A 25508-nucleotide genomic window follows, 5' to 3' on the forward strand; every position below is an offset into this window, starting at 1 on the left:
TACCCTGACCTACTGTTTCCTCACTCATCCTTTATACATTGTTTGTGGTCCCTGTGGGCAGGGTCCTCTCTCCTCTTGTACCAGTCGATGACTCCCTTTCACATGTAAAGCACCACAGAATAAATGTCGTTGTAATAGCAATAATAATTATAGTACTTGTACTCTGGGTCAATTGATAGCACTTTCTTGGTGTCTACCCCTAATTTGATGTGCTTTGGCAGCTTTTGGACCCGTTTGAAGGTGTTGTATATGCTTTTTTTTGTCCCCCCAATTGAATCCTATGGTGTTTGGAAATGTTCGACGAGCTTTTATATTATTTTTGCTCAGCAGTGGTTTTTGTCTCTGAACTCTGCTATGCATGCCATATTTTTGCCCAGTCTTCTTCTTCTGGTGGAGTCATGAACACTGACCTTAACTGAGGCAAGTGAGGTCTGCAGTTCCTTGGATATTGTTGTGCAGTCTTTTGTGACCTCTTGGATGAGTCGTTGCTGCTCTCTTGGGGTAATTTGGGTTAGCTGGCCACTCCCGGAAAGGTTCACCTCTGTTCCATGTTTTCACCATTTGTGGATAATGGCTCTCACTGTGGTTCACTGGAGTCCCAAAGTTTTAGATATGGCTTTATAATCTTTTCCAGACTGATAGATCTCAATTACTTTGTTTCTCGTTTGTTCCTGAATTTCTTTGGATCCCAGCATGATGTCTAGCTTTTGACAATCTTTTGGTTTACTTCATTTTGTCAGGCAGGTTCTATTTAAGTGATTTCTTGATTGACAACAGGTGTAGCAGTAATCAGGCCTGTGTGTGGCTAGAGAAATTGAACTCAGCTTCCCAAAGATGTGATAAACCACAGTTAATTTATTAACCTATAAATGGATTGCACAACAGCAAATGATAGCAAATAGAACAACTTTATTTTGTAAAATTAGACAAACAGAATCAACAGAACCGAATCCAACAGGTGGTATTCAAAAAGTGGGGCACTAGAAATAGTAATAGACTTACATATTGGGTACATACAAATATTTATACATGATTAACCTTATTATATTGTATAGAGCAGTGGTCGGCAAACTTTTTTGCACCAGGGACCGGCTTTAAGCAAGACCAGTTTTCAATGGCCCGGTGGGGGTGGGGGCGGGGCTTTGGTCATATGTGGGTGGGGTTATGGAGGGGTGGAGCTTAGTGCATACTTATCATATAATTATGACATTTATAATGAGAATGTGATTCAACTTACCATAGGTTCAGAATGAGTGGGAGCACCAGGCTTGTTTCCCTGGATCAGTGGGAGCACTGGGCTTGTTTTCCTGCAACAAGACGGTCCCATCTAGGTCCCATCTGATGATGATGACCACTACTGCTGCTACTGGACACAGCCACTGCTGCTATGAATTTTCACTGTTATTTGCTTTTTTCACTTTAACCAGAAAATCTGCTGCTGGGCCGCACGACACCAGAACACAGCTACAGAAGTCATAAGGGTGGGACACCTGACGTCATATCTAGCTGCCCATTAGCATCCAGAGCCCCTTCCCCTCCAACTCGCAGCTAGCAGGAGGGGAAGGAGCGCTGGACACACATGACCTGCTTGTCCCTGCTCCTGCCTGAGCACATTCTGCGAGTAGGCCCGCATGGCTAATTATCTATTCACTGCCAGTCCCTCCTCCTCTTTTCTTATAGGCTACTGATCACATGCTGGCTTTCTCCCTGCTGATCCTCTACAACTGTCAGCGGCGCCGCGGACCGGCTGAAAAACCCCAACGGCCCGGTCCTGGTCCGCGGACCGGCGGTTGGGGACCTCTGGTATAGAGTACCCATGAAAATAAATGCAATAATCACAAGGCATGTAAGAGACAAACCAAATGGTATAAGTTCATCCGTGTTGATAAAAGGGGTGCCAGGAGCTCAGAGGTAGTAAATAACAAGGCCCGTGTACATATATTAAGAAAGAGCATCTCTACATAAACAATCCACTGGTTAGTGGAGTAACATTACACAGGTTAGTTTTCACATGGTAGTGAGAGAATCTAATAAAGTGACCGTGCATTAAAGGTGCAAGTGTGCAAAAAATAAATAGAGAGCTCATAAGACCTAGTCAACCATTATCCAAAAATTGGAGCAGTACATCAACACATGGTTAGGAAGGAACAACTTGACCTCCTTTTATCAACACGGATGAACTTATACCATTTGGTTTGTCTCTTACCAGCCTTGTGATTATTATATTTATTTTCATGGGTACTCTATACAATATAATATGAATAATCATGTATAAATATTTGTATGTACCCAATATGTAAGTCTATTACTATTTCTAGTGCCCCACTTTTTGAATACCACCTGTTGGATTCAGTTTTGTTGATTCTGTTTGTCTAATTTTACAAAATAAAGTTCTTCTATTTGCTATCATTTGCTGTTGTGCAATCCATTTATAGATTAATATGTTTTGGCGTTTGCACAGCCACCATATGTTGATTCATGTTTGTTGCTAACACAGTTAATTTATGTTTAAGGGGGGAGGCAATCACTTTTTCCCACAGGGCCCTGTAGGTTTGGATTTCTTTTACCCTTAATAATAGAGACCTTCATTTAAAAACTGTATTTTGTGTTTACTTGTGTTATCTTTGTCTAATATTTAAATTTGTTTTGTGATCTGAAACATTTAAGTGTGACAAACATGCAAAAGAATAAGAAATCAGGAAGGGGGCAAAGACTTTCTCACACCACTGTACTTGCTTGGCCAAGTCCAGCATGCATGTGGATTAGGGGGTTTGGAGAACAACTATTGATAGTGTGTGATGTTTGTGCCAAGTTAATAATTGGGGATTAATCGGATTAGTATTCAGTATCTACACAGCTTAAAGATAAGCTATGTAGTCAGATATGCAGCAAGATATTGCTATTCATCTTAGCATCCACCATGCAGCCTGACACCAGGTCATTGCTATTTACCTAAGAAAAGTGGTTGTCCATTCAGAATTGATGTGGACAAATTGATTTTATTTCTTTTTTTTTCAGTTTCCATGGTACCTAAACTTTTCCTTATCAGTATCGGAATATACAGCCTAGCAGAACAAACACAAATAGACACCTAATGAATTGACTGTTTCTCCACAGATTGCAGTTTAGAGTAAGTAATATGCCTACTGACTGACTTCGTAGCCCCAAATCTTTTGGGAAAAGTTAGCAATGCTGCCACCGATGGGTTTTATTTAATATGATTAGAATGACTATTTTCAAGGCCGAAGTAGAGATCTCTCTTACTTCTGCACAATCAGAAAGTTCAGCAAACCCATTTCACTTCCTTACCCTCACCTACATCAGGTAGACGCTTGCTGCAATATAAAAGCATTGGTCAGAACTAGTGTTGAGCGATACCTTCCGATATCAGGAAATATCGGATCGAATTGGATCGGGCCGATACTCAAAAAGTATCGGATATCGCCGATTCCGATACCGGAAACCAATGCAAGTCAATGGGACCCAAATATCGGAATGAAAATAAACCCTTTCTTTCCTTGTAGGTTAATTCTACATGAAGGAAAACAACTAACAATAATGTAGAATGTATTGGGGGAGGTGGTTGCCCAAATCGATGGGAACAGTGCTTACAGTGAAACATGAAAAGCCGGCAATTCAGCAGCGGCATACACCGGTACCCGACAATTTAGAACAGAAAGAATAGAGCTTCACACATAGATTAGATAGATAGAAACATTTCAGTCACATATATTATAAGTACAGTGACAGTGTTGCTTACTGTACTTGTCATTTAGTGTAAAGGATTTATTTAAAAAAATAATAGTGTTTTCATGCACCGTCTCTTTAAAAAAGCCGGCCGGCAATTCAGCAGCGGTACCCGACAATTTAGAACAGAAAGATAGAGCATTACACATAGATTAGATAGATAGAAACATGTCAGTCACATATATAATAAGTACAGTGACAGTGTTGGTTACTGTACTTGTCATTTAGTGTTAAAATAAAGGATTTATTAAAAAAAAAATTGGCGTGGGGCTCCCCGTAATTTTAGTCTCTAGCGGAGGTTAAACAGACGGCTGGGGCAGATGTTTGAAGTCTGGGAAGGGGATAATACCCTTGGAGCTTCCCAGACTACTAATATCAGACCCCAGCCGTCTGTTTAACCTCCGCTAGAGACTAAAATTACGGGGAGCCCCACGTCAATTTTTTTAAAATTATTTCATGAATTTCCTGAAATAATTTTAAAAAAATTGATGTGGGGCTTCGCACTATATTTGTGCCCAGCCAGGTACAGCAGGCAGGAACGGGCTGCCCCCAACCACCAGCTGCCTATTTGTACCTGGCCGGACACAACAATATAGGGAAGCCCTTTTTTTCTTAATTATTTCATGAATTTCATGAAATAATTTAAAAAAAAATACGTGGGGCTTCGCCCTATTTTTGTGTCCAGCCAGGTACAACTAGGCAGCTGGGGGCTGGAATCTGCAGTGCAGGGAGGCCCAAGCTTTCTGGCCCCCCCCCCCGCTGCAAATTGCAGTCCGCAGCCACCCCAGAAAATGGCGCGTTCATAGAAGCGCCATCTTCTGGCGCTGTACCCAACTCATCCAGGGCCCTGGTACGGTGGCTCACTGGGTAATAAAGAGGTTAGGGCCAGCTTGGTATTATCAGCTGGCCCTAAGCCCGAAATTCATGTGGTCACACCAATATTAGACATGACCGCCATGAATTTCTAGTAAAGTATTTAAAAAAACACAACACCCAGAATAAAGTCCTTTAATTGAAATAAACACACAATTCGTTATTGTTCTAAATTAAACCATAATTACCATCACGCCCATTCCAGCTGAAGCCAACGATCTCCTGCAATAAAAGAAAAATAATAAAGCAACATCATCCTTACCTTTCCATGGTTCCCACGACAGCTTCAGCTCTGCTGTATTCACATGACATGCTGGATCGCTGCAGAAAGCTGCCATCCAGCCTGTCATCCCGCAGACACTGAGAAGCTCAGGCATGCTTGCGCTCCTCAGTGTCTCGCTGTGACGGCATAAAGATGAGCCAAGGTCATGTCCAATGAACTCAGCTCACCTCATGCACGTCACTGACAGCGTGGGAAAATTCTACTTCACTCAGGGCTTCAGCGTGAGAATTCTCCCACGCTGTCAGTGACTTGCATGAGGTGAGCTGAGTTTATTGGACATCAGCTCACCTCATGCACGTCACTGACAGCGTGGGAAAATTCTCCTGCACTCAGCGCTTCAGCAGGAGAATTCTCCCACGCTGTCAGTGACGTGCATGAGGTGAGCTGAGTTCATTGTCGGCTCGTCTGGATGCCGTCACAGCCAGAGACTGAGGAGCGCAAGCATGCCTGCGCTTCTCAGTGTCTGCGGCATGACAGGCTGGATGGCAGCTTTCTGCTGCGGTCCAGCCTGTTATGTGAATGTAGCAGAGCTGGAGCCATCCTTGGAACCATGGAAAGGTAAGGATGATGTTGCTTTATTATTTTTATTTTATTGCAGGAGATCGTTGGCTTCAGCTGGAATGGGCCTGATGGTAGGTATGGTTTAATTTAGAACAATAAAGAATTGTCTTTAATTGAAATAAAGGACTTTATTCTGGGTGTTTGTGTTTTTTTTAACTTTGACTATGGGGTTAGTAATGGGGGTGTCTTATAGACGCCTCTCCATTACTAACCTGGGCTTGATGTCAGCTGGCATTATAAGCTGACATCAACCCCAGCCCTATTACCCCACTGCCACCACTGCAGGGCAGTGGGAAGAGCGAGGCTAAGTGCCAGAATTGGCACATCCTATGGATGCGCCATTTCTGGGGCGGCTGACGGCTGGTGTTTCTAGCCTGGGAGGGGGCCAATATTCATGGCACCCTTCCTGGGCTATTAATATCAGCCCCCAGCTGTCTGCCTAGCCTTTGCTAGCTATTAAAATAGGGGGGACCCCACGTCATTTTTTTGGTGGGGTCCCCCATTTTAATAGCTAGTAAAGGCTAGGTATTCAGCTGGGGGCTGATATCAGTAGCCTGGGAAGCTCCGTGGGTATTACCCCCCTTCCCAGGCTTCAAACATCTGCCCCAGCTGTCTGCTTAACCTCCGCTAGAGCCTAAATTACGGGGAACCCCACGCCAACTTTTTTTAAATAAATCCTTTATTTTAACACTAAATGACAAATACAGTAAGCAACACTGTCACAGTACTTCATATACAGTACAGACCAAAAGTTTGGACACACCTTCTCATTTAAAGATTTTTCTGCATTTTCATGACTTTGAAAATTGTACATTCACACTGAAAGCATCAAAACTATGAATTAACACATGTGGAATTATATACTTAACAAAAAAGTGTGAAACAACTGAAAATATGTCTTATATTCTAGGTTCTTCAAAGTAGCCACCTTTTTCTTTGATGACTGCTTTGCTCACTCTTTGCATTCTCTTGATGAGCTTCAAGAGGTAGTCATCGGAAATGGCTTTCACTTCACAGGTGTGCCCTGTCAGGTTTAATAAGTGGGATTTCTTGCCTTATAAATGTGGTTGGGACCATCAGTTGTGTTGTGCAGAAGTCTGGTGGATACACAGCTGATAGTCCTCCTGAATAGACTGTTAGAATTTGTATTATGGCAAGAAAAAAGCAGCTAAGTAAAGAAAAACGAGAGGCCATCATTACTTTAAGAAATGAAGGTCAGTCAATGCGAAAAATTGGAAAAACTTTGAAAGTGTCCCCAAGTGCAGTTGCAAAAACCATAAATCGCTACAAAGAAACTGGCTCACATGAGGACCGCCCCAGGAAAGGAAGACCAAGAGTCACCTCTGCTTCTGAGGATAAGATTATCCGAGTCACCAGCCTTAGAAATCACAGGTTAAGCGCAGCTCAGATTAGAGACCAGGTCAATGTCACATAGAGTTCTAGCAGCAGACACATCTCTACAACAACTGTTAAGAGGAGACTTTGTGCAGCAGGCCTTCATGGTAAAATAGCTTCTAGGAAACCACTGCTAAGGACAGGCAACAAGCAGAAGAGACTTGTTTGGGCTAAAGAACACAAGGAAGGGACATTAGACCAGTGGAAATCTGTGCTTTGGTCTGATGAGTCCAAATTTGAGATCTTTGGTTTCAACCACCATGTCTTTGTGCGACGCAGAAAAGGTGAACGGATGGACTCTACATGCCTGGTTTCCACCGTGAAGCATGGAGGAGGAGGTGTGATGGTGTGGGGGTGCTTTGCTGGTGACACTGTTGGGGATTTATTCAAAATTGAAGGCATACTGAACCAGCATGGCTACCACAGCATCTTGCAACCGCATGCTATTCCATCCGGTTTGCATTTAGTTGGACCATCATTTATTTTTCAACAGGACAATGACCCCAAACACACCTCCAGGCTGTGTAAGGGCTATTTGACCAAGAAGGAGAGTGATGGGGTGCTACGCCAAATCACCTGGCCTCCACAGTCACCAGACCTGAACCCAATTGAGATGGTTTGGGGTGAGCTGGACCTCAGACTGAAGGCAAAAGGGCCAACAAGTGCTAAGCATCTCTGGGAACTCCTTCAAGATTATTGGAAGACTATTTCCGGTGACTACCTCTTGAAGCTCATCAAGAGAATGCCAAGAGTGTGCAAAGCAGTCATCAAAGCAAAAGGAAGAACCTAGATTATAAGACATATTTTCAGTTGTTTCACATTTTTTTGTTAACTATATAATTCCACATGTGTTAATTCATAGTTTTGCTGCCTTCAGTGTGAATGTACAATTTTCATAGTCATGAAAATACAGAAAAATCTTTAAATGAGAAGGTGTGTCCAAACATTTGGTCTGTACTGTATATGTGACTGACATGTTTCTATCTATCTAATCTATGTGTGATGCTCTATTCTTTCTATACTAAATCGTCGGGTACCGCTGCTGAATTGCCGGCCGGCTTTTTTTAAGAGACGGTGCATGAAAACACTATTATTTTTTAAATAAATCCTTTACACTAAATGACAAGTACAGTAAGCTGAGCGCTGCCATCCAGCTTGTCATCCTTCAGAGACACTGCAGAGCACAGGCATTATGGGAACTTCCGATTCCGGTATTCGATATTCTAAAAGTATCGGAACTCAGTATCGGAACTCCGATACCCCGAATATCGGTCGATACCCGATATTTCAGTATCGGAATGCTCAACACTAGTCAGAACTCATCATTTATTTTGGGAAGCTCAAAACAAATGTTAAAGAGTTAAACTCAGCCTGGAGAATCACCTATGGAGTGCTAATTGTTGGTGAGCCCACAGCTTTAAAATGTCCTGTGAGAATGAACCACATGCTCATTTGTGACATATCTTCATTTATGGTCTATGCGACTGCTGGAGATAGCCGCCTCACTCTAATAGGGCATTTCAGAAATTCCCATTATTAGAATTGGTCAGTATCCCTGTGATTAAATCCCCAGTGATCATCGAGTTATCCCTATTCACAGGATAGGCAATAACTTACCACGGTGAGAATAAACCTCTAACGCTTTCTATCTCACTCCAAGCAAATTAACAAAAAATATGTTTCTCATGCCCATACATTTTTGTTCACTCTCCGGTGGTACTATGAGTTTCTATTGATAGTACCCAGAGTCGATTCTATATTTCCTGCTGCCTGAGACAAAAATTTAAATTGCATTCTTTCTAGTGGTGCCAAATGAAACTGCAGTGAATAAACACATTTCCGTAACTGTTCTTTGCTTTTTTAAGTTATTCATTTATGACCTGTGAACATGATTTTCCAAGTCAGTGCGATTACAGTGATACCAAACTTTCCTAGATTAAAAAACAAAAATGTAAAAAAATAAATAATTAAAGAAGTTTTCCACTAATAATTTAACCACCAGTTGGTACTACGTATGACCAAGCTCATATCAGGCTTCACTCACCTCTGCCTGAATGCTGCTTTGAAATGCCGTGCTTTCAGCCGACAAGCCCTGTGATGTACTCTCTAATAACAGGCAGCACATTGCAGCTCTTGTCAGCTGAATGGATGGCACTTCAAAGTTGTATCCAAGCAGAGAGGAAAGTGAAGTCTGATCTGAGCATGCCTGCACAGCATGCTGTCACGCATCGAGACTTAGCCCAGCCCTCACCAGTGACTGCCCTGGGACCATGAGAGTGCCGTCCGATTTTTACGCACTCATCTCCTTGAAAACCCAACATTTCATCAGCCAGGTAAAGTAAGATCATAATTTTTAGAGCAGGGACTCGCAAGGATGAGGACCCTTGACGCTGGTTGCGAGCTTGCGTATTTTGGCCAAAATATCGACCAATACCTCATGTAATGTATTTATCTTATACATTATCCTTCATCTTTTTATTGCACATTTTCATTTTTTGCAGGATGCAGCCAGGCCCTTTAGTGTTGGTTGGGTGAATTGGGGCGTCTGTCCTGGTGGGTGCACGTATATAGTGCTGGACAGCCTGCTTGATTTAAAGTTATTGGCATCATTAATAGGCTGTAAGCCAGACACTTTGCATCACACCTATCTGTGTGATTGGCGTCTTATGCAAGGCCCAACTGTGTGCAGTTGTAATACTACACAGCTACTCACATATCTGCCAATTCATAGAACGGGTGGCTGTCGCATCAGTATTTTGCACCTGTGCTTGCCCCCGCCTTTATCATGGGGGTCTGCTGCATCCTGTTTGTGCTTTTGTAACCTGACCTGGTGTTGGTAAGGCCTGTATCTTTTCTGTGATGTTTTTTAAAGAGCAGAGCCTGACAAGTTATAATAGAATAGATAGAATAGATATATATATATACATAGAATAGATAGATATAAATATGTCAGTGACCTATATAATTAGTACAGTGAGTGTGTCGCTTACTGTACTTGTATTTAATTTATAAATGAATACATTTCTGAAAAGAATGTTGTGGGATCCCCGAAAATATTATTAACCAGCAGAGGGAAAAGGGACAGCTGGGGGCTGATATTTATAGCCTGGGAAGGGTATAATACCCATGGAGCTTCCTATGCTAATAATATCCGCTCACAGCTGTATACTTAGCTTTTACTGGTCTTTATAATGGGAACCCCCCAAAAAATGATGTTGGGTCCCCCCTTTAATTAATAACCAGCAAAGGCTAGGGAGACAGCTGAGGGCTGATATTAATAGGCTACGAAGGGGCCATGGATCTTGGCCCTCTCCCAAACTACAAACATTAGCTCTCAACTGTTCCAGAATGGTACATCCATAAGATGCGCCAATAATGGCGCTTAACCTCTGCTCTTTCCACTTGCCCTGGTGTGTTGACAAATAGGGTAATAGGGTTGAGGTTGATGTCCGCTTTGTTTTGGCAAAGCCCAGGGGTTAGTAATGGAGAGGTGTCTATAAGATGCCCCCATTACTAACTCCATAGCCAAATTCAGAAATGAAGAACAGGATCAACGTTGTCTTCTGTTGCCACGATTGAATCAAGGACAGTGTCTTTTTTGATTGCTTCAATGAGCATTTATTTAAAAATGAAAGATTATTAAAACACTAGTTTACACAACGCGTTTCGGCTGCTTACAGCCTTCATCAGGTGTATAATAAAAAATATATACTTATCCAACTTGATATCTTCCACCACCAGGAAGTGGAAGGAATGGATAGGGAAGAGGGACAGGCAGGGAGGGGGGAGGGGGAGAGGGCAGGGGAAGGAATGGTTTTATCACGTGCCTATTTAACCCTTGCTCTGTACTTTTGTTTGGAACCATATTCACACTGTGGCACCCTAACCCTGATGCTGTTTTATATTTTTCCGCCACAAGGAAAAGTTAAATTACTAAAATCTATCTGTTCAATATATTATATTATTTATTTTGCTCTCCCCTAGGGAAAGTCAAGTTCCTAGCAGATGTTTTTTTTATTTATTTATTTTTTTTTTAAAAGTTTAAACATTTTTTGGAGATTTTTTTATATACAGTACAGATGAAAAGTTTGGACACACCTTCTCATTAAAAGATTTTTCTGTATTTTCATGACTATGAAAATTGTACATTCACACTGAAGGCATCAAAACTATGAATTAACACATGTGGAATTATATACTTAACAAAAAAGTGTGAAACAACTGAAAATATGTCTTATATTCTAGGTTCTTCAAAGTGGCCACCTTTTGCTTTGATGACTGCTTTGCACACTCTTGGCATTCTCTTGATGAGCTTCAAGAGGTAGTCACCGGAAATGGTCTTCCAACAATCTTGAAGGAGTTCCCAGAGATGCTTAGCACTTGTTGGCCCTTTTGCCTTCACTCTGCGGTCCAGCTCACCCCAAACTATCTCGATTGGGTTCAGGTCTGGTGACTGTGGAGGCCAGGTCATCTGGGGTAGCACCCCATCACTCTCCTTCTTGGTCAAATAGCCCTTACACAGCCTGGAGGTGTGTTTGGGGTCATTGTCCTGTTGAAAAATAAATGATGGTCCAGCTAAACGCAAACCGGATCGAATAGCATACCGCTGCAAGATGCTGTGGTAGCCATGCTGGTTCAGTATGCCTTCAATTTTGAATAAATCCCCAACAGTGTCACCAGCAAAGCACCCCCACACCATCACACCTCCTCCTCCATGCTTCACGGTGGGAACCAGGCATGTAGAGTCCATCCGTTCACCTTTTCAGCGTCGCACAAAGACACGGTGGTTGGAACCAAAGATCTCAAATTTGGACTCATCAGACCAAAGCACAGATTTCCACTGGTCTAATGTCCATTCCTTGTGTTCTTTAGCCCAAAGAAGTTTCTTCTGCTTGTTGTCTGTCCTTAGCAGTGGTTTCCTAGCAGCTATTTTACCATGAAGGCCTGCTGTACAAAGTCTCCTCTTAACAGTTGTTGTAGAGATGTGTCTGCTGCAGGAACTCTGTGTGGCATTGACCTGGTCTCTAATTTAAGCTGCTGTTAACCTGCGATTTCTGACGCTGGTGACTCGGATAAACTTATCCTCAGAAGCAGAGGTGACTCTTGGTCTTCCTTTCCCGGGGTTGGTCCTCATGTGAGCCAGTTTCTTTGTAGCGCTTGATGGTTTTTGCAACTGCACTTGGGGACACTTTCAAAGTTTTCCCTTTTTTTCACACTGACTGACCTTCATTTCTTAAAGTAATGATGGCCACTCGTTTTTCTTTACTTAGCTGCTTTTTTCTTGCCATAATACAAATTCTAACAGTCTATTCAGTAGGACTATCAGCTGTGTATCCACTAGACTTCTGCACAACACATCTGATGGTCCCAACCCCATTTATAAGGCAAGAAATCCCACTTATTAAACCTGACAGGGCACACCTGTGAAGTGAAAACCATTTCCGGTGACTACCTCTTGAAACTCATCAAGAAAATGCCAAGAGTGTGCAAAGCAGTCATCAAGGCAAAAGGTGGCTACTTTGAAGAACCTAGAATATCAGACATATTTTCAGTTGTTTCACACTTTTTTGTAAAGTATATAATTCCACATGTGTTAATTCATAGTTTTGATGCCTTCAGTGCGAATGTATAATTTTCATAGAAGTGAGATGAAGGTGTGTCCAAACTTTTGGTCTGTACTGTATATAAATTTTACATTTTCAGTGTTATCGCATTTTTGTATGCACTATATATTGAACAGATGGATTTTAGTAATTTAACCTAATAGGCACATGATGAAACTTTTCCTTCCCCTGCCCTCTCCCCCTCCCCCCCTGTCACCCTCCCCTATCCATTCCTCCTACTTCCTGGTGGTGGAGGAAATCAAGTTGGATAAGTATATATATTTTTTATTATACACCTGATGAAGACTGTAAGCAGCCGAAACGCGTTGTGGAAACTAGTGTTTTAATAATCTTTTATTTTTAAATAAATGCTCATTGAAGCAATCAAAAAAGACACCGTCCTTGATTCAATCGTGGCAACAGAAAACAGCGCTGATCGTGGTCTCCATTTCTGATTCTTCCACTATGGGAAACTCCTGGAAGCGATTTCCCCTGTCTCTGCAGGAATATGCTATCACTTTTGAATCCAAACCAAAACAAAGTTGTGCCTTAGGCAGCACAACTATATCATGTGAGCAAGTTTTCTTATACAACTGGCCTTTTACAACTTGACATAAACTCACTACGCTGAGATAGTGCCACGTCTTTTTTTTCTCTTTTACTATACTCCATACAATAGTGATCCATAGCCAATTTGCAAATAAAAACACCCAGAATAAAGTCCTTTACTTTAAATAATGACACAGACTCTTTTATTGAAATGAAAATAAAAAACACAGTTGTACTCACCTTTACGCCTAATCCATTGAAGCCCATGTCCATTGTAAAAGAATAAAAATAATAAACCAACATATTCTTCACCTGTTTAACGTGAAGATAATCCTCCGATGCCAATGTCCCCAGTAAAAGACAAAAAATAATAAACACCATATTCCTCACCTATCCGACCAGCCTGCTACATCTACTGTAGATGGCAGGCTGAATGGTTGCATGATTTGACAATTCAGCCTGCCATTCAGCAGAGACACTGAGCTGCACATGCTAGTGTAGCATGACCCGAACTTACAGCATTGCAGGTGCCTACGAGGCTGTAAGTTCGGGTCATGGAACCTGGAGTCAGTTCGGGCATTGAATTCTCTATGCAGACCATGAAATAAAGCTAAACCTGGCCTAAGAATAGTTTTGATAATCACATTTGGGATAATTGCCTTTGCTTTATAAAAGTCCCACCTTCCTCTTTTAACTGAATTCTGCAATACCAGTCAAAACACACGAACAAGCCAGTTGTTGTTTATAGATAACCCCTTTAAATAACCAGACTGCATGCATTTGATATGAAATAGATCTGAATGTTTCCAAACAACATGATTTAGAATTAGACTAAACAGATTAATTAACTTTTCATCTAGTTTCCTTTTGACTCATTTTATACCCACAGTGGCTGTAATTATACATTGCAATCAGTCTTATAACTTCTGTCATATAAACCTGCAGGGCTTGTGCAATCCATCTGTACACCCATATGTGGTTAAGATACACTGCACACTTACATAGTGATAATGGCAGGCATGTGAGGATGTATTAAAGCTGATGGAATGGGATAAAAGATGTATAGCATGTCTTGGTCTTTAACTTCATGGAAAGGGGAAATTGGGTTAAAAATACAGGAATAGAAATAAATTCAGTAATATAAGTCCTTATGACACAAACTACTCACCGGTTTTATTAGTCAAATTCAAAGGACATACACACAACACCAATACAGAAGTTGTTGCCGCTGTTGTTTGAGTGTCTACCTAGCATTTCTTGGTCAATCCTCTTTAGGAAGGGGAGAATTATGTTAAAAAACTACAAAAGAGACGTAATGGGGATAGAGAACTTTGAATCAAAAGGCAAAAGGTAATTCTAGTGTAGTAAAAAATGGTAAAAGAAAAATTGGCAATGGGTGTGGTAATGTAAAAGAAAACATACCTACTGTACCATAACATCTGGCAATAAGAATGTGCCCTCCTCAAATACCAGCAGGAGCACCACCATCACTGGCACCAGCCTCTTGAATGGTAGTACTACCATACGAAAGTCACAATTGTCCTCTTTTGATTCTGGAAAGTGCATTATTGGGGAGGAAGTGGAAGTATTCTGGATTAAATGGCAAATCACTCATCTCACATCAGGATTATATTACCTCAGACAGTGACCCCGTCAGTTTGAGTTAGTGTTCTACATACTCCTCCTCCTCCTCCACTGCAATGATATCTCTGTCTTTTCTGAACCCTAGTCCCCTGAAACACAACACTCTGGATGCCAAGGTAGTGTTACAACACTGTCGTAGTACTGCTAAAAACTAGTGATGAGCGAGTGTGCTTGTTTAACCCTTTAACCAAGCATGCTTGGGTGCTTACCGAGTATCTTCGGCGTGCTCGTATATTTTGTTCGAGTCCCCGCGTCTGCATGATTTATGGATGTTACACATCCTCAATACATGTAGGGATTGCTTGTTTGTTAGGGAATCCCCACATGTGTTGAGACTGTCTAACAGCCATAAATCATGCAGATGCAGGGACTCGAGCATAATATACTAGCACGCTGAAGATACTTGGTAAGCACCCGAGCATGCTCGGTTAAAGGGTTAAATGAGTACGCTCTCTAATCACTACTGGAAGACAGTGGCCGAAGGAGCACAAGCAGGAACAGCAAGCAGTAGTAGAAGTTCTTGAAGCTAGCAAAGGGAGTGGTGGGAAACAATCCGTAGATAGATGAGAACAGTCTGGGTAAGAATGTTCAGGAGCTGGAGACTGGAACTAGGCTGACAGCTACACACAATACTCAAGCAATGAGTGAGAGATCCATGGGGCTTTAAGTAGGCCGAAACAGGAATCAAGATGGATCACACAGGTTCAGAATCTGCCATCTTAGTAAAGGGCAATTGCAGAACACAACAGCAGCCTCCAGTGGTAAGGAGTGGAATTGCAGCACAATTATTAAGGTGAATAATAGCAGCCACTAGTGGTCAAATTTTAGAAGGATGACAGGAATTCTGACAGGAAGATATTTAACATCAAGTTCTTCCAGTTGATTTATTGGATGAGATGAACAGTCAATGTCTGTACTCTGCTGACATGGCGGTGGAGGAGATGGAAGACATGACTTAAAAGCCTATCTATGTTGTTGGTGGTGATAGGGGCACTGGAATGGAAGTAAAAGTCTTAGTGGTACTCTGAGTCAAGGCAAACGATCTTCCAGGGGCAGGGCCACTTCTTCTGTGGTTACCTTTGGAACAAGTGATGCAGCAACTGCTGTTATTGCAGGAGGATCAACAATGTCTAAAAGCTTTGCTGGTGGTGGCAAGTCCTATGTGCGGTCACTTCAGATGTGGGAATTCTTTTCCACATTGCTGACTGACGGATATTTTACAATGGGCAGGTTCTGCTAGAGGAAAGTCAGCCCAAAATCGATTCACATAAAATAGATTTGATCATCTGCACTAGCCTCCATTATTTCTCCCAGGAAGGGTTGCTCACTCTGTGCTCTTACATGTAGGACTAAATGGACAAATCCCTGGACTTGTGATTCAGACTGAAATTGTGCTGCACCATTGACATATGGAGCAGTTTTATGAACAGAGATATAGTAAATATCTTTAATGGTGCCCCCTAGTCAGTGTTTTGACTGGTAATGAGGCACCACCACAATCAGAATAGGCAATGAACTTTCCAATGTGCTAGGTCTGGTTCAAACATAACTTATCCACCTTCTCCTACACTGTACCTTCTCCACATCCTCCTTAATTGACAGCACACTATTCTCAAAAGCAACAAGGCAAAATGTTGCACCCACTTATTGCCTTCAGTCTTTTTGTTCTTGTAAGGTAAAGCACTGACAATCTGATTTACAGCTTATAAGGATGGGTGACAAAAGTTATAGAATGGATGAGTTGCAATGTGGCTGCATTATGTTTAGTCAAAGAAACACATGCTCACTTCATCGCACACATCCTAAACTTGATCGTGCAAAATTTTTCAAATATGCCCATTTGAAGGTGGTTTCCATGGCCATGAGTGTCTGAGCATTTCAACAGTTCTTCTATGGAAAAGCTGGACTTACAGCCTTTGAAAAATCCAAATGATCTGTTTGAACACCAGCTGATTTAAAAGATTGCTACATGATAGAATTCAATGCTGCATACGTTGGAGCATCTGGATGATGTAGGCAGTGACTGATTATATCATGCAACAGACAAACTGGAGATTGGGTTATTTTTAAATCTGCTATTGGCATGAAGAAGCTACTAAAATTTACAATGGAGAGAGCTGTGGCATCAATGAGGTCAAATCATAATTATATTACAAAGAAACAGTCATTAGGGTGCAACAAGGGATTGAAGAATGAACATCAACTTCTACTTGTTCACTGCTGCCCTAAGGCTGTTGGGTACCCTGAGGGACATTGTAGTATGCAATGGGATGAGGGGGAGGTTAGGAAGAACAGCAGGTGGATGTGAAGGATGACATTGAGTAATCCCATGCACAGGCAAAGGATAAGGCTGACAGACAGTGTGCAATTGATGGCAATAATTATGACACGGAAGCAACAAGGACCTTGCTCTTGCTGGCAATTATGGCATGCAGCATGCTTAATTGCTTATGGGATGGCATGACTATTATCAGGATCAATCAAATTTACATCTATGGATGGCCATGCATTAGGAATTTTTCTGGCTTCCATAAGGGAGTCAAAATTGGGGTATTAACAGATAAGTTGAGTTCCATGTTTGGCGAAGATTTCATCGAACAGACACCTGCTGATGACTTGTCTGAGCAGGAGACCTTCTGTACTGCCTCCAGAATCAGCTCTCCCCTGCCTGTAAGTGCTATTGCTTCAAAAAGTAACCAAAACAGGAGCAGCTATTAGAATATCCAGTGCCAAGTAAAAGTTTTAGACAGATGTACAAAAAATGCTTCAAAGTAAGAATACTTTAAAAATTAGAAGTATTAGTATCTTACTTTTATCAATAAAGAAAAGGCAAAGCAAATGAACAAAAGATAAATCTAAATCAAATCAACATTTGGTGTGAACAGCCATTGCCTTCAAAACAGTATACAATTTTCTAGGTACACTTGCACATTTGTGTGAGTTTTTGAATTAACTCAGCAGAGAGTTTTTCCCAAACATCTTGGGTACTAACCACAGATTTTCTTTGGATGAAACCTTGTACAAATCCTTCTGATTTATCATTGTGACTCTGTGGGGCCATATCATTAATTGAAGAACTCCTTGTTTTTCTTTATGCTGAAGACAGTTCTTAACGACATTGGATGTATATTTGGGGTCATTGTCATGTTAAAGAATAAATTTGGAGCTAATCAGATTCCTCTGTCTTTCCATTGCATGATGTAGAAGTATCTGACTGTATTTTTCTGCATAAGGACTCCAACAAATGGGCAATGTTGAGTATCGTACAGTAGATGCAGTGGTTGGCCAAGAAAACTTGTGTAGCAAATGTAAGACACATCATGCCAATGTTGAACTTGTTCTTTCTTTTAAAATCAGAAGCTGCCATCCACTCAGAATTTAATAAAAATTGTGAACAAGACAACGCACACAAAGAGCAGTACAGTCAAGTAGGTGACATATTGGAAGTGGTACTATGCTCACCTGATGTGGTTGTGTAAAGGCACAACTCCAATGCACACATGTAAAGTGTCAGTGTTAGCTGTTGCAGCCCCACCTGCAGGAGGGGTGTGCCTTTTCTGCATGTAGGTTTCAGCAAATTTGGGAATGTTTGACAGTTGAATTTGTTGCACTGCTAAATAGAGAGCAATTCTTCACATGAGGACGTGTTTTGGTGTCGGGGCAACCCCTTCTTCAAGACAACTACATAAACAAGCTGACAATTGGCAGCGACCAATGGGACCTAGCTATACCCATCTACTGATCAAAGAAGTCTGGCCAGAAGTGATGAGTTAAAATTTGGTTTTAATAGAAGGCAGCTTGATTTCAAGATAGCTGGCGAATAGTACAGCAATGAGAGTCTGCAGGCAACAGTGAAGCATAGTAGAGGTTCTTACAAGTTTGGGACTGCATTTTAGCAAATGAAGTGGGAATTTTGATACAGGCAGGGGCATAACTATCGCGGTGGCAGAGTATATAACCACAACTGGGCTGATGTGGGAGATGAACCGGTCGATGCTAGCGCCTATATCAGCTGGATTTGCGTCCGAGGATGCACATTCATCTGAAATATATTGTGGAGCAGAGACCTGTCAGGTCCCTGAACTGCAACACAAGCCACCAGCCAATCAGAGGCCAGCAGCTGACGTTGGCAGGGCACACATGGCAGTGACATCATACTTCGCCCATAGCAAGCACTCCAACGTCAGTTGCTGGCCTCTGCACATGCTACAGACGAGGAAGCTGAGCGATGTGGGAGCGGGTGAAGATGAGTAGAATGTTGTTGTTTTTATGCATTAGAGAACAGCGGCAGAACAAGGTACATATAAACTAGGAAGAAACCCAGGATCAGGGGCAAATAAACCAATACAGGCAAGATATGTACCAGAATGGGGGACATATATATTTGGAAGGGGCCCAGGATGAGGGGCATATATACCAGGATGGGGGTCGTATATACCAGAAAAGAACACAGGATGGGTGGCATATATACCAGTATGGGGGACATATATACAAGAATGGGACACAGGATATGTGACATACCGCCGGTGCAGCTGGTGCAACTGCACCGGGGATCGGAGGGTCAGGGGGCCCTTGCCGGGCGGCTAATCTTGAGGGCAATCTGGCCTGCTTCTGGGAACCCGAGGCGCCGGGGAGGCCTATGGCCTGATTGCCCTCTCATGTGCGGCGGTCAGGGAGCGATCCCTCCAGCTCCTCTGCTGACAGGAGGAAAATGGCAGCAGAGCTGGAGGGATCTGTCCTCTGCTTCCTGCCCGGTGCTTACTTCTTAACACAGGCTTGCACGGCTTGACGACGTCATCATGCAGCATGCGCCTGGGTCAGAAAGAAAGTTGCCGGCAACGAGGATGCTGCAGGGGAGCTGGGCTGAGAGGTAAGTTGTTTTTTTTATTTATTTTATTTTTTTACTGATACACTGGTGACGATATGGAGAGCAATGATGATGATGGTGGGGATGGGGAGAGCAATGATGGGGATGGTGGGGATGGGAAGAGCAATGATGGGGATGGTGGGGATGGGGAGAGCAATGATGAAGATGTTAGGGATGGGGAAAGCAATGATGAGGATGATGAGGATGGGAAGAGCAATGATGAGGATGGTGGGTATAGGGAGAGCAATGATGGGGCTGGGGAGAGCAATGACGGGGGTTGCTGGGAGAGAGCAATGATAGGGGTGCTGGGAGAGAGCAATGATGGGGGTGTTGGAAGAGAGCAATGATGGGGTGCTGGGAGAGAGCAATGATGGAGGTGCTGGGAGAGAGCAATGATGGGGGTGCTGGGAGAGAGCAATTACGGGGGTTGCTGGCAGAGAACAATGATGGGAGTGCTGAGACAGAGCAATGATGGGAGTTTCACTTTGCTTGTACTGTAAAGCCTTGTATATTTTCTGTGTGCACATAGCCTTACAGTTAATTGGGGAGAGTCACAGAGACTGAATAATTTATATTATTGGCCAGTGGAGATTATAGTTAATGAGGGGCACGGTGCTGCTTATTAGAGATGAGCGTTGTTCTACTCGAACTGTTCGCCAATCTCAAATTCGAGCTGTTTTGGGCGGTGTTCGAGCCGGTCGGCGAACACGAACAATTTGAGAAAAATTCGGCTGTTCGAGGTTATGTTCGATAACTGTTCGTGCACCAAAATCATAACTGGATTTTTTCTCAGTAATGATGAAAATTAATGTTAATACGCAGTTTGAGTGTACAGCGGGGCGGGGGGAGGGGCAGGGGATGGATCTCTGCAGGAACAATGAAGATCTCCATTTTTTTTTCTCTTTCCCGCATTTGCAGTGGGGAGGTGCAATCTGTCAGCCTATCAGCAGCGCACACACGGAGCGAAGTGCTTTTTTTCACACAAGCAAGGGCATGTGTGATTGGCAGTGTATGTCACATGTCCTTGCCCTATAAGACCAAGCCATTTTCCCCGTCGCCACCATTTTCTCACTGCTGCAGCTGCGTGTTAGACGGCACCGCTGTTGCTGTGTGCGCTATACCTTGTTAATTTCAAGCCAATTTTCGCACAAATATACAGATAGCTTGGGAGTAGGGAATAGTTGTGATTGCAGTCCTTTTAAGGACTAGGTTACAGCATTTCCTACGACTTTTATCAGGCAGGTCTGTGCTCTTAAATAGATAGATTGTGGGAGTAAAGACTAATTGTAATTGGAGTCCTTTTCAGGACTAGGTTACATCAGTTCCTATCAGTTTTTGCCAGGCAGGTCTGTGCCAGTGCTGTGCAAGTTTTTTTCACAGCATTTGGCTGAATCTAGCAAAGCTAATCCTTTTTGGCCTATTGCAGAGTGTGTTAGTCAGTGGAGTAGCCTATCTGTGTTGCAAGATATACCACCTGTATATAGAATACCAATTTTTTTACTGCACCTAGTGAAGTAAAATCTTTTGGGCATAGCATCATTCTATTAGTCCATCTATACTGACCTCCATCAGGTTGCAAACTGAATATAATTTTTTTCTGCATCTAGCTCTGAAAAAATATTTGGGCTTCTAGCAGTGTGTGGGACTTGGTCTATTAGTCCATCTATACTGACCTCCATCAGGTTGCAAATTAAAAATAATTTTTTTCTTCATTTAGCTCTGAAAAAATATTTGGGCTTCTAGCAGTGTGTGGGACTTGGTCTATTAGTCCATCTATACTGACCTCCATCAGGTTGCAAATTAAAAATATTTTTTTTCTTCATTTAGCTCTGAAAAAATATTTGGGCTTCTAGCAGTGTGTGGGACTTGTTCTATTAGTCCTTCTATACTGATGTCCAGCAGGTTGCAAATTGAATATAATTTTTTTCTGCATCTAGCTCTGAAAAAATATTTGGGCTTCTAGCGGTGTGTGGGACTTGGTCTATTAGTCCATCTATACTGACCTCCATCAGGTTGCAAATTAAAAATAATTTTTTTCTGCATCTAGCTCTGAAAAAATATTTGGGCTTCTAGCAGTGTGTGGGACTTGGTCTATTAGTCCATCTATACTGACCTCCATCAGGTTGCAAATTAAAAATAATTTTTTTCTTCATTTATCTCTGAAAAAATATTTGGGCTTCTAGCAGCGTGTGGGACTTGGTCTATTAGTCCATCTATACTGACCTCCATCAGGTTGCAAATTAAAAATATTTTTTTTCTTCATTTAGCTCTGAAAAAATATTTGGGCTTCTAGCAGTGTGTGGGACTTGTTCTATTAGTCCTTCTATACTGACGTCCAGCAGGTTGCAAATTGAATATAATTTTTTTCTGCATCTAGCTCTGAAAAAATATTTGGGCTTCTAGCGGTGTGTGGGACTTGGTCTATTAGTCCATCTATACTGACCTCCATCAGGTTGCAAATTAAAAATAATTTTTTTCTGCATCTAGCTCTGAAAAAATATTTGGGCTTCTAGCAGTGTGTGGGACTTGGTCTATTAGTCCATCTATACTGACCTCCATCAGGTTGCAAATTAAAAATAATTTTTTTCTTCATTTATCTCTGAAAAAATATTTGGGCTTCTAGCAGCGTGTGGGACTTGGTCTATTAGTCCATCTATACTGACCTCCATCAGGTTGCAAATTAAAAATAATTTTTTTCTGCATCTAGCTCTGAAAAAATATTTGGGCTTCTAGCAGTGTGTGGGACTTGGTCTATTAGTCCATCTATACTGACCTCCATCAGGTTGCATATTAAAAATAATTTTTTTCTGCATCTAGCTCTGAAAAAATATTTGGGCTTCTAGCAGTGTGTGGGACTTGGTCTATTAGTCCATCTATACTGACCTCCATCAGGTTGCAAATTGAATAAAAAAATTTTCTGCATCTAGCTCTGAAAAAATATTTGGGCTTCTAGCGGTGTGTGGGACTTGGTCTATTAGTCCATCTATACTGACCTCCATCAGGTTGCAAATTAAAAATAATTTTTTTCTGCATCTAGCTCTGAAAAAATATTTGGGCTTCTAGCAGTGTGTGGGACTTGGTCTATTAGTCCATCTATACTGACCTCCATCAGGTTGCAAATTAAAAATAATTTTTTTCTTCATTTAGCTCTGAAAAAATATTTGGGCTTCTAGCAGTGTGTGGGACTTGTTCTATTAGTCCTTCTATACTGACGTCCAGCAGGTTGCAAATTGAATATAATTTTTTTCTGCATCTAGCTCTGAAAAAATATTTGGGCTTCTAGCGGTGTGTGGGACTTGGTCTATTAGTCCATCTATACTGACCTCCATCAGGTTGCAAATTAAAAATAATTTTTTTCTGCATCTAGCTCTGAAAAAATATTTGGGCTTCTAGCAGTGTGTGGGACTTGGTCTATTAGTCCATCTATACTGACCTCCATCAGGTTGCAAATTAAAAATAATTTTTTTCTGCATCTAGCTCTGAAAAAATATTTGGGCTTCTAGCAGTGTGTGGGACTTGGTCTATTAGTCTATCTATACTGACCTCCATCAGGTTGCAAATTAAAAATAATTTTTTTCTTCATTTAGCTCTGAAAAAATATTTGGGCTTCTAGCAGTGTGTGGGACTTGTTCTATTAGTCCTTCTATACTGACCTCCAGCAGGTTGCAAATTGAATATAATTTTTTTCTGCATCTAGCTCTGAAAAAATATTTGGGCTTCTAGCGGTGTGTGGGACTTGGTCTATTAGTCCATCTATACTGACCTCCATCAGGTTGCAAATTAAAAATAATTTTTTTCTGCATCTAGCTCTGAAAAAATATTTGGGCTTCTAGCGGTGTGTGGGACTTGGTCTATTAGTCCATCTATACTGACCTCCATCAGGTTGCAAATTAAAAATAATTTTTTTCTGCATCTAGCTCTGAAAAAATATTTGGGCTTCTAGCAGTGTGTGGGACTTGGTCTATTAGTCCATCTATACTGACCTCCATCAGGTTGCAAATTGAATAAAAAAATTTTCTGCATCTAGCTCTGAAAAAATATTTGGGCTTCTAGCGGTGTGTGGGACTTGGTCTATTAGTCCATCTATACTGACCTCCATCAGGTTGCAAATTAAAAATAATTTTTTTCTGCATCTAACCCAGCCAATAGTTTTGGCCTAATACCACAGTTTGGCCACTCAGCTCTGCTCGGTTACCATCCATTGTTTTTTGTGTGCAAACAACTCCAGAGTTGTGAATTAGTTAACCACCAAAATGAGTAGAAAAAGGCCTGCTGCTGGTGGAAAGGGGAATAGGCGTGTTGGGAAGGGGAAAAAAGGTTGTGTCCGTGGGGTAGGTGCAGAAGAAAGACCATCTTCCAGCCAAACTAAAATGTCTACTTCTTTTAGCGGACAATGTGATAAGATCCCTTTCTTACGGCCACGCCAATCGCTACAAATTCCAGATGAGGCACAAAAACAGCAGGTGCTTCAACGGATATCAAGTGCTCCTTTAAGTGGGCTCTCCTCCACATCAACTTAAACATCACAAATACTCCAGTCCTCAAAGGTGTCACCCAAATCGCACTTGCTTCCTCACAGCTCCCAAATCTCCAGCTGCCCGTCTGAGTATGAGGTAGAACAGATGGTTGAGTCTGCAGAGCTGTTTACTCATACTATAGCCTGGGAATCAGAGGTCGACTCCAGCGCTTCTGTGAATCCAGACGAGGAAATGATCTGCACTGATGCCCAGAATCTTTATGAGTCGGATCCAGGACCAGACGCAGAAGGTTCTGACCATAATGTAGACCCTCATTCCCAAACTGTAACTCCTGTTGGTGGAGACAATGAGGAAGACGATGATAAGACTCAAATACCTGATTGGAGCGACAACTTTAGTTTTTTGTCAGGGCAGGAACAGGTTGGCTCTGAGGACGACGGGTGTGATAACGCACAGGGTGATGATGATGAGGTCGGAGATCCCACTTACTGTCAACCCACAGTCAGCCAAGAGATGAGGTCAGCAGAGGAGGTGGAGGAAGATGCTAGTGACGACGAGGTCAGGTTGCGCCTTCCTGGACAGAGACGTAGTACTGGAAGCACGTCAACAACTGCATCCTCAAACACAACTCTGCCTCTCACCACAAGTCGTGGTGGCTCTTCAGGTCGCATGGGTGCTAAGCCTTGCATAGCCTGGGCATTTTTTCAGATCGATAAAGATGACCCAACTCGTGTTATCTGTAACATTTGTCAGCAAAAGCTAAGTAGAGGCCAAAAAATACATAGTTTGAGTACTTCATGCATGAACCGGCACATGGACATGAAGCATAAGTTGCAGTGGGAAGCTCAGTGTGCTACAATGCGGTCTAGCCGGCCGGGCCAACCACCGTCTGCCATATCTTGTGCATCCGCGGCCTCTTCATCCTCTGTGACTGGGGGGACAGCAGTCACACCTGTTTTGGGGCGCAGACCTGCCACCTCTTTACCCGCAACAGCCAGCGTGATTGGCAGGTCATCATTTTCTTTGGAGGTGGTAACACCAGCTGGTCTTGAGCGCTGTCCGACATCGATAGCACCACCTTTGGATCAAGGCAACCTAACATGTCCGCCTGCATCTTCCTCACAGACCGGCAGTTTGCCGGGGACACCCTTATCAACCCCGTCTAAGCACAATAGCCAGCCCTCGGTCCCTCAGATGTGGACAAGTAAAAGACCATTTCCTCCTAGCCATGAGAAAGCTAAGAGGTTGAATTTCACCATCTGCAAGCTCTTGGCTACAGAAATGCTGCCTTTCCGCCTGGTGGACACAGAGGATTTTCGAGACCTTATGTCCGTCGCAGTGCCCCAGTACCAGATGCCCAGTCGGCACTACTTCTCAAAGAAAGGTGTGCCTGCGCTCCACCAGCATGTCGCACACAACATCACCGCTTCTTTGAGAAACTCTGTGTGTGACAGGGTGCATTTCACCACAGACACTTGGACGAGTAGGCATGGACAGGGGCGTTACAT

The sequence above is a fragment of the Phyllobates terribilis genome, unplaced genomic scaffold, assembly GCF_046119375.1.
Source record: "Phyllobates terribilis strain yellow unplaced genomic scaffold, ASM4611937v1 Scaffold_3__8_contigs__length_932513732, whole genome shotgun sequence".
Classification (NCBI taxonomy): Eukaryota; Metazoa; Chordata; class Amphibia; order Anura; family Dendrobatidae; genus Phyllobates; species Phyllobates terribilis.